Genomic DNA, 11,658 nt, shown 5'->3' on the forward strand with positions numbered 1-11,658 from the left:
ACAGTGCATGTTAATGAACATAAATGTAAAAAAAAAATTACATGAATGTAAACATGCCAGATTATAGCCAAAGGCTAATTTCCATCTGTTGTCCTTAAACATAAAAAATAGACAATAATTCATAAAAAATCATCATTCATTCATAATAAAAACTCCATCACCAAACTTACACATACACACCATTCTGTTCCCAAATAAAACATTAAAACTATACAACTCATACATGATCACACACTTGATTTGTCCATAACCAGTTTTTAACCTTTGCTTTAAACAAATTGAATGTCGAGCATTCTCTAATGGGTTGAGGAAGACTGTTCCACAGATGGCCACCCTTAACAGAGAGGACGTTCTGCCCAAATGCTGTCCGTCTGTGGGGTATAAACAAGTCTCCTCGGATTGTAGCTCGAGTGGTCCTGTCTGAGCTTTCTTTATGCCTAATAAACTGCTTTAGTGGTGGTGGAGCAAGGGAGTGTAAGACTTTATATATTAAACACACTCTTTTAAGTTTCACTAAGTTATTGAAGTTCAGTAATTTATGTTTTTTTAACACATGACAGTGGTGGTGGGAAGTCGGTTTTTTGTCAAGTAGTTTTAAACTTCTTTTATAAATGTTTTCAATAGTTTTAAGTGTTGTTGGACAAGCAAGTGACCAGGACGTCAAACAATAGTCCATATGAGAGATGATCATTGAGTAAAAATAAGTTTTTGCAACATTCATATTTAAATTATTACGTATATGATTAAAATTTCGATTATTAAATTTAAGTACCTGGGACACTTTATTTATGTGACTCTTGAAGGATAATGTTGGGTCTAGAATGATCCCAAGATATTTAAATTCTGGAGCTAATTCAAGCTCTACTCCATCCAGGAATATGTTTGACTGCTTCAAGTTTAAGGGGCGTGTGTGGCGACCTTTTGACTTTTTGGTCCTCTAAGATCCTGTAAAGACACATTAAGAAAGGACACAAGAGGTATTCGTCAGTTCTCCTTGGAATACAGTGGAAGGAAGCAGAAGACGCCATTCATTGAGCATGCCATTTGTACATACATTTGTCTCATGATAGCAGCAGTTACAAGGACACTAGCAAAAGCAAAACTAGAGAAAAATCAGTCAGGAAGAATACTGACAGAGCAATGGTCTGTGGCCATCACCTACAAAACCATTTCCTTTGGGGGGGGGGGGGGGGGGCGCGGGGTTATACTGTATTCAAATCTGTGCATCAGATATGCCGTCATTTCTTATGATTCTCTTGCTCTTGAAAGGCACATTTGGCAGTTCTTATGAATCTGCACCTAGCATAACATCTGCAGTTTTGTGTTACCATTTTTGAGTTGCCAAAACTCTAGTGTACTGAGGTTATGCATGGTTATATATAACCATGTGATATAAACTTGTCAGGCTTTTTGGATATGTGACAATATAGGATGAAGTGAATAAGGGTCCAATCACAGGCTTAGGCACAAGTCAGTGACCCCAATTTTTCCATAGCAACCCACTTGTCGCTGGGTAAAATGTATATTCCACAACTGGTTGGCTAATAACTCCTTGTGACTGCTTTGGTTGGTTGTTGATCACTGATGATGCTGTGATCTTAGTTTGGACCTGTCTACAAGCACTGTACAACTACTCTCAAAGCTGTAGTGAAACGGGGGACTACAAAGTAAAAGTTGTATGTTTTGAAAAATAATAGCTGCATCACCCTTTCTCAAGTTTTTTTGTGGAGAACCATACAAACTCACCAGTTTTAGTGAGAGGTAGCAGCCTCCAGGAACCACTTCCAACGAGTTGGGGAATATACATTACGTGTATTACGTCTAATATGTCAGACAGCACAACACTATGGCTTCTCTCCCTTATCAGACAATATTTGAAGTATTCCTGCCAATACTTCAAATCAAACTCCGAGTCCTCTCTCATCATCATCGTTAGTGCCTTTCATGAGTCAGCATTATGGTAAAGGGACTGGCGCTTTTCTACTCTCACAGAAGTGCTTTGAAACATGCCACATTCAGCCATTCACATAAGCACTTTCTTCTGTGCTTTTTTAAGTGCTTTCTTGCTAACGTTCACACACATTCATCAGAGAGCAACTTGGGGTTAGAATCTTAAATATGGATATATGGCATCGAACCACCAACCTTCCAATCAGTAGATGACCGGCTCTACCTACTGAGTTACAGCCACCATTAGTTATACTCCCAATCATTCAGCACACTGGGTTTCCTTTTATTAAAGTTTTTAAGGGGAAAGACTGTACGAAGTACTGATTTTGAAAATTACTTTGTTCATAGTTCTCTGTACAGTTGCATATTATAGTAATAACACATGTATATGGAAAATTCCAGAGCACACCTGGACTTGCCTCGTGGCGTTTGGGAACTCCTTCATTCACCTGGTTAGTTCATTCATCTGTCTGCCTGGCAGCGGGTGAGGGAACAGTAGGGCATGCTGGGTTATGGGAACTGAGAGCAGATGACACAGTCACACATCTCAGAGCGGATACAGTCCTGCTCTGATGTCTCTGGCTGGAGCTGTTAGCGGAAGCTGCAGTGCCAGAACCAACTCTGGCCCAGGACACGGGAAGTGAGTAGATGGGTCCGCTGAGCTATGTTATCACTGGCACTCGGACTGGAGAGTGTGTGTTTGCTTATGCATGTGTGTGTGTGTCTGTCTGTAAAACTGACAGACTGACTGACCGTCGATCCCTCCGCTGTATGCATGATTTGTCCCATTCTTTACCCGGCAACACTGTGTAAGCAGCAGCTCTCAGAGGCAGAGGAGAATCACTGGCAGGAAGTGTCGCCTGGTGTGTATGAACAGGACAGAGAAGAAGAGTTTAACAGTCAGTGATTTAAAACTAAATTTTGTGTCTGAAGTGCTGAAATACAACCCAGTGAAGCAAAAAGCAAAGCAATTATTAATTAGCCCTCTTAGCTAATTATAGAAAATTGCTAACTGATTACTTGCAAATGAATGGTTCATTTGAAGAGTTCTAGTCAGAGTGCATCATAGCTCTTACCCTATCAGTGCACCAATCAGCATAGCATTCTCCACGTCTTCTTCACACTTTGACCCTACAGTCCAACTGACCTAGGCAGAATTGGGAGGCATTGCTGAACATTCCAGCAAGCACCTGATGGCCAACACCTGGAGAACCAGAAACTCAAAAAAAGATTCGGTTGCAGAACAAGCTGTTTAGCATTACCAGACATTTGGCAATTTTGACATGGACATAAATCTTCCATACAAATGTGCGGCCATTTAAGAGGAAAAAGATTTATTGCCAAGAAGCGCTGTTACAACAAAGAAATTGTCAACCAAACACAAATTTCTTAGCTTTTTGCGCTAAATTTATTATACTACAGAGATAAGAAGATATGTTTGGCATTAAACAAACTGCACTGCAGTGGTTTGAATCATATCTGATAAATTTAACTTTGTGCATGCTAATGTCGGGTCTTCTTCACAAACAAAAGTTAGTTCCACAGGGTTCTGTACTGGGACCAATACTTTTTATGTTCTAGATGCTTCCCTTTGGCAACATTAGAACACACTCTATACATTTTCATTGCTATGCAGATGATACCCAGTTTTACTTATCCATGAAACCAGATGATAAAAAAATCAACTAGTTAATGTAGCCACGTTTTATATACATAAAGATCTGGATGACTTCTAATATTCATATAGTTATGGCTGGATCAGATGATCCTGATCTATCCCTTTGTTGTACTGCAGTAGGATTAGAGTGCTGGGGATTTCCCATAATGCATAAGGTGTTTCTTGTTTAGATAGACAGACTTTTATTGTGCAGGAAACAGTGAACATAAGAGTGAAAATACTAATTTATTTTCACTCCCTGTGTGTTTGCAAACCACTTTGTGTTGCAATGGTTCAATGAAAGTCCAGACTTTGGCGGGACTCTGAAGAGTGCTGTGGTTAAACAAATGTCCTCTGTAAAGATGATTTTTAAAAAAAAATTATACATTTATATATGTAAAACCTGAGAGTGCGTGTATGACAACATTTTCATGCAGCCAGCCAGCCATGCATTTTATTATGTCATTTAGCCAGGACTCAGACACTTATAATCTATTCCAGTACAATGCTCACTTTCTCTCCAAGCCTGTAAACACCCACCACCTTTAAACTCCACAACCCCAGTTAAACAAACTTTATGTTCAAGGTTGAAGTTTCAAAAGAATTTTAAAAAAGCACCTGAGAGTTTCTCACAGGGTTACTAATACCCTACGTTTATGGCTGAAATGTATAGATCATTTTTCTTTTACTACTGGCATTGGTAGTGAGCTAAATGAAGCATATGTCCTGGTTCAGTGGTGGGAAAAGAAGCCACTGGAGCCAACCTATCTAAGTCTTCTAAAGACAGTAATACAGGAAATGAAAATAGATATAAAAGAGGAAAGCAAAGAAATAAAAATGAAGTCAAACTAATAAATGGCTTGATCATAAATGTCTTACATGTTTCCACTTAGGTTTTTCTTAGAGAGAACATTTGCACGTGTTGGCTTTCACTGAGGTGTCTCTGTGCTCCTCTTGGACGAGGATAATACGTTCACCTAGACACAGAGTGTGTGAGCTATTTTTAACAGCCACCATCACTGGGTCCCTTTTTTTTACAGCACCTTTCTAAGCAAAGAATTGCCTGTGCACGAGGACAGCTAAAAATGGAAACCATTAGAACAGAATTAACATAAAAGCCAGTGGATGCTCCGGATCATCTGACTTCTGTAGATTTAATGTTTTGAAGCACATTCAACGAAAGAATAAGGAACAACAATTATACTGGACCTACATGCTCTGTAGATATGTGTTGTATTTAACAATGACCCAAGGTTTTGTTGATTTCTTGAGAATTTAACTTTTACTCTCAAATGTAACACATGCAGAGGAACTACTTTTAAACAGATGGGGACAAATTAATTTTAGAATATGCATTTTCTTTTTTGATATGGCAAATTACAGCAATGGTTAATTAGTGGTTTCTTTGTTGCTACATAGTGCAGGATGGGTAGTTCGGTTTCTTTGATTTCTGAAGAATTTGGTCTCTGGTTTTATTTGGGGAGGGTGTTAGCTGCAGAGACATATTGTATAGGAAACTGACCAGCACAGTGTCTTTCTAAATGCAATGTGCTGATTAATGCAGATTTTACCTTCAACTTACAGTAGCATAAACAGTTTTGTTTTGTGTGTTTTCACGTGTAAGTTGACCTATAAAGCTACACCCTTTTTGAGCAGGATGTGACCTTTCCCAGTGTTCAACTGCCCAAAGGTCCATAGTGTAGGAGAGAAAGGGTTACTCACTGAGCATCAAATTCAGGTTGTATGTATGAAAAAACAAACAAACTTGAATGCATAGGCTTAATGTACTTTGCACCCTGCAGCTGTTTTCAGTTCTAAATTACTTTTACCTGATGATGTGCACACAACTACTGCGGGGGTGTCAAACGCAATTTCACTAAGGACCACACTGGGAAATGAACCTAGACATGTTTAGATTAATGACATGCTGTAATTTAATCTAAAAATAAAAACATCCTGAATAATACAGTTACATATAATCCCCATAAGGGGCTCGATAGGAATTCAGCCCCTTAGTCAAAGAAAAAAAAATCCTTAATATCGTCCTTGTGCACGTTTCTTAAAGTTTCACTCAGTCTGTTTCATAAGACTGAATACAAAAAATGAATGGTTGTGTTGGGAGAACAATGAAGATATTTTGCCATATAGTTTACGTCTTGTATACAGTTATTTGGCGCACATAAAAATGTGCACATGTGCAGAAAGATAAACAGAACCTGACATTTCCTCTTTACAGTTGCTTCATTTTGAGATTCAGCTTGTGCTTTTTCATGCAGCTGCATGGCACTTACTGACTCTGTTGCCCCAGTGGTGCATAATTGTATGAGACTGACTTATCAGATACATGGGCTTTTCTTTACACTTAAAATTGCCTGCGCAACCGGTCTGTTCTTGTGTTTTGTCTGAATGAATGAATGAAGGGTAATGCTGTAGGTGATGTCAGATGCCAGAGAACTGGTGTAAAGAAAGCGAATGGTACCTTAGAATTTAACAAATGTTTTTTCAAGCTTCAATTATACCAAACTGACAAATAACTAACCACATCTGCTTAATGCTCAGACAATCCACGAAGCGGTGCGGCTTCGTAGCTTACCAAAGTCGTACTAAAACATTTTTTGACAGATTTTTGTGCGCCATGTACAGCATAAAAGCGGTTAGAGGTCAGTAAGCACCAGTGTTGGGTAAGTTACTTTAAAATAGTAACTTAGTTACATTACTAGTTACTTCTATCAAAAGTAACTCAGTTACTTCAAGTTACTCGTTACTTTCAAAGTAACTAGTTACTAGGGAAAGTAACTTTGGTTTTACTCAGAATTCTCTTGTTAATGTGTTGCTTCCATAACTTTGCCAGTCTTCTAGCTTGCTTACTTGCCACAAGTGCACTGTGCCACCTACCAATAGAAAGGAAAAAATAATGTGCATATTTCCACGAGAGAAATCCCACGCCTGGACCGTCATTGACTGCTGCCATGATTCTAGCCTACGTCACAGTGTCATGTGCGCCTTTTACATCCAACACAAAAACTACAGTCGTGGTGCTTTCGATTGTACTCAGAACTCGGAAATTCTGCCTTCTGAATAGGAAGATGTAGGTAACACCAGACTGCAGATGAGCTGCATACAGGGCTGGACTGGGACAAAAAAATCGGCCCGGGGATTTTGACTAGAAACTAGCCCACCATTATAGGAAAAATCATAAAGCCTTTGAATGAAAGCAAACACTGTTGTGACAGTGATGTACACTGTTCTGATGGTATATATGTATCAATCTATCAATCCTTTGTTGTAAGATTCAGATAATTATTTTTTAAAAGCTAGACATTTTAAATGAGAATAAGAAAGAAAAGTATTTCTTTGTGCCCCCCTCTCCCTGTTAATGCCCTACTTGGCCCCCCTGGCAAAACTTTGCTAGATCCACCCCTGCACAGTTACCAGCTGTCAGCTACCTAAAAAAGGATCCTGGGGTTATCCGTCTCTCAGAAACAGTTCATAACTTCCCTTCAACTCATTCATGTCACCTAAGAGGTAAACCTGTTTCTCCATCACCTGTTCAGCTCTGATGATTCAGTAAGGACATCTCCCGGTTTCATCTTCATGTTTCCCTCTCACCAGATAACCAAACCGATATCATGACCAGCAGCTTTTTTGCAGCTGTGGCTCCAGCAAACATCAGCTGATACTAGAAATTAATATTAAATAAATTCTAACAACAGCTGATCAAGCTTAAACGTGCTGCTGTTGTTTAACGCGACATCGGCTGGTTTCCTCTTTCTGGCGCGAAGTGGGCGATAAACAAACAAGAGAGACGATCAGCTGATCGTTGATCAGTTTCATGATTGAAGTAGAAACGGGAGAGGGAGGGGGGAGAATGAAAGAAGAAGAGGCAGCTGTGCAGCAAAGACACAGAATAACTCCAGCTTTGTGCCTTTTTCATTGTAGCTGAATTACGGGACAAACTGTTCCTTTTCACCTCAATAAGAAACGCGTAATATTTTCTCTGAATACCAGACGGGACGGTTGGCAACTCTAACTTATGAACAAAATAAAGTTCAACATCATTAACTTCATAGCACCCACCCAGCTGTATAGAAACTCCGTCATGCTAGCTAGTACGCAGTACGGAAAAAGTCAGAATAACGAAAATAAACTCCACCTAAACTCGGTTTATATCTGACCCAGATAGACTGCAGGTCATAACTTCTTACCTGAAGTTCAGTTTACACTTGGACCGGCGGCCGCCTTGGGTCTCTTTTCCTTCTGCGTCCCCTTTCCCTCATCCACCTGCTGCCTCCACCACTTGCTAATGTTACTGAATCTGTGGAAGCTCCGCGATAGCCACCACACGAAGTAACGAGTAACGACCCTATCTAAATGCCAGTAACGACTAACGCGTTCCTGATTTTGGCATAATAACTAGTTACCGTGCTCGTTACCACAATAATAACGTAGTTACTGTAACGCGTTACTTAATAACGCGTTAGTCCCAACACTGGTAAGCACAACCTGAAGTCATACAAGGCGCACCGAAATATAAGGCACACTGTCGATTTTTGAGAAAATTAAGTGCGCCTTATAGTGTGGAAAAAAAAAAAAATATATATATATATGTACACATATATATTCACAGAATCGGCTAGAAAAGCTGAGCACCTTGAATTACACACTGGACAGAGTAATTGTTGAAAGTTGGTATATTTTCACTTCGTATGTCATACAAAAATCTTTGTCACATTCGAGATTAGCTCTACAGACATTTTCTTGTTATAACATTGTGTTCTTCCAGACTCATTAGTGTCGAGTAATTTCACCAGAGTTTAGAAAATACAGTCATCATCATAAAAAGATGAATATATCTAGAATTGAATAAAAACAATCTAAAGGTTAATTTATTTAAAAACACAAAAAAGGACAAAGCAAACAGATGAGGCAACATCAGATTACTACTTCCGTTCACTGTTAGTACCTAACCGCACAGATTTTAGGTTAGTACAGAAACAAAAACACATCTATAGAAAATTCAAAACATTTTCTTAATCTGTTCCACTAGCATGTCCAGTGGGTGTATAACCAAAGTCCTTACATAATCTCTAAAGACAATCCATATTATTTAGTAATACAAGCTTCTTAGGACTCCAAAAAAAATCTAATAATTGCTACTTTGCTAGATTATTGTAGCAGATATAATCTAATATATTCTGGTATTACACTTTTATCTAACAGTCACAGTTTATCTTTGGTAATACAGAAATTGCAGGCTGGGTTACAGAATCATAATCTTTTTCTTATCACAATTATTAGCTCAATTCAAACTCACTTAATTGTTCGATCTTATTTGTCTGAATATTATTTCAACCCAGTTTATCTTTATGTTTTGTTTTTCATGCTCGTCTTATATGTTACAACAATCTGAGAATTAAGTCCTCTTCCTTGGATTATTTGTGAGTGAGAAGTTTGTGTGTTAAACCATGCAGTTGTCACTAATGCCACTTCACAATAACAGTCACCACCTTCTGACCGGATGGATAGGTTTGCTCTCAAGCCTGCAGCACAGTGTTACGTTCAAAGGCAGCAGCATAAAAGTGCATTTTCAATGGCAGGTGTACACACATGGAAAAAGCACTGCGCACATTCACCCCAAAACCTTCATCTTGTCCTCAACAAGGCAAATTCACTTCCATTACATCTCTACAGTGTAAACACAAATGGTTTGATATTTCATGCCTCAAAAACAATTTCCACTTTTCCTATTTAAGAGCTCACATATATCCACATTAAATTATTTCTTTAAAATTGCAAACACAATATATGTCTTGCACACAAATAAAGCTCATTAACACTTTTTGCAGTCTAACAGTTGTCTGCAAGAAAGGTTTTGACACATGCAGTATAAAAAAAGGCATTCACTGTGAATTATGTTAGCTTTGGATTGTCACCCCAATACATTATCAGAAAAAAATGTATGTTGTTTGACAATGAAATAAAATACATTGCCTTCTAAGGATGTAGTAGACCTGATTGAAACAAAAGAATCTCCAGTATTTGGGGGAACTGTGTCGCATACGGTTAGCTGCATGTGTATTTCTTGGTACACCACCACAGCGGATTTTAAATCAAATAACCAGTATCTGACTGACTTTCAGCTTTAATTCAAGGGGTTTAATAAATGCATTAACTGTTTAGGAGTTTCAAAAATTTTTAGAAGATTTTCAGAGGTTCAAAAATAATTGGATAACGCAGTTATTTAATGGCCGGGTGAGGAAATTTTCTTAATTATTTCTTTACATCTCCAGAAAATAAAAGATTTGGATTTGACTCCAAGAGTTGCCATCGGAGAGATCGCAAAAACTTTACTACTGGCCAAATCAACAATCTGGTACAGAAGGCATGCACTGGCCATCTCAGCAACACCAAAAGATAACTAACATGTATGATGACAGAATTATTTCTTTGATTAAGAAAAACAACTTTCAAGTAGATATTACTTTCAGAGTGTAAAATCAACAGATGCTTTTAAGGTGCAAATCACTGATTGCAAGGATAGGAAAGCCACATTGGACTCCCTAACCCCCCAAAAAACTGACTTAGATTAATAGATTAACTAAACAAAAGAGAAGAGGTAAGAAGATAAAAGTAAGAAGAAAGAGAGAAATGGCTCATGGTCTGAAGCGTAGCACGTCATCTGCCAGACACGGGGGAGGTGATGTTATGGCATTGGCATGAATGTCTGCTAGTGGAACCTGATCACTAGTGTTTATTGACAATGCAACTGCTCTGATCTCAACCCAGCAGCAGGTGCTTTTAGCTATTAATAAGTAAATGCAAAACGAAATACACAAAAGACCCACAAACAATCAGCAACTGAAGGTAGTTGCAGTAAAGGCACAGTAGAACATCTGTTTGAAGATGTTCATGAGTTCTACACTTTAGGCACTCACTGACTGCAAAGACTTTCATCCAACTATTAAAAAAGACTGTGTAGAAAAATGGCTGTAGTTCCTAAAGAATAAAAGTTTTGTAAACCTCTTAAATTAAAGTCTGCACTTCAATCACATCTTTAGTGTTGAATTTAAAATCCAGAGGTGATGTACAGAGGCAGAATAACAAAGCTGTCTCCAAATACTTTTGGACCTTACTCTATGCGTATATATATTTATGGTTACAACTATGTGCGCATTGCATCATTGAAAAGTAACTGGTACAGTACACCATAACATATGAATATTTTCCACATCCAAATACAGATACAAATTCTACTGATATAGACGACAGACTGGATGAATGTGGTGGTGAATGACCGAGCTCTGTACTCCATATGTAGCAATATTCCTTAAATGTAGTTTACCAGTTTGGAATGGCTTACTGCTGCAGATAAAGCGTCCAGTCTTTAACATATCACCATGCAACTCACTGAACTGGTGCAAAATCGATAGTCCTCTTCACTTCACTTTGTGTTGTGTTTGGTCTTGTGGGCAAAGTGAAGTGTTTGAGGCACTGCAGTGGTCTGATAAATCTTCACAGAGCCACTTGTTTTGAAAAAATACATCTGCTGTAGAATCACTACATTATTTTTATGCCCTTTCCTTAAAAACGAGAGGAGCTTCGTAAGTGCAAAGCATGCCCTCTATTAAAACACATCATTAACATGAAAATGTCATATAAAGATTAGCAGTAAGAGTCAAGACCGAACCACAAATAACTGGCTATCGAGATTGTTTTTAAAACTGCAATTAAAAATCGTGGAAAAAGTAATGGCTTGTGGGTAATTATTAAACTGGACGAACTGAACTAAACATGCAAAATACATTTATACATTTAACAACATCATGTGGAATCAATAACACTGATCAAGTAACAGTACTGCTTTTCGGTATTACAGTGACTCCACTGTAATAGTTAAATGATCATAGTCACAGTCATGCCTGCCTGAGCTGCTCTTTAAAACATACATAGTCAGCTAAAGCTTTGGATTAAAAAATACGCTGTACATGCTTTTAAGTACCTTTTTGTGCAGAATTAAAACTGCAAATATTTCACTCTTGACAACAATAGTA

This window comes from Neolamprologus multifasciatus, chromosome 1, assembly GCF_963576455.1.
Source record: "Neolamprologus multifasciatus chromosome 1, fNeoMul1.2, whole genome shotgun sequence".
NCBI lineage: Eukaryota > Metazoa > Chordata > Actinopteri > Cichliformes > Cichlidae > Neolamprologus > Neolamprologus multifasciatus.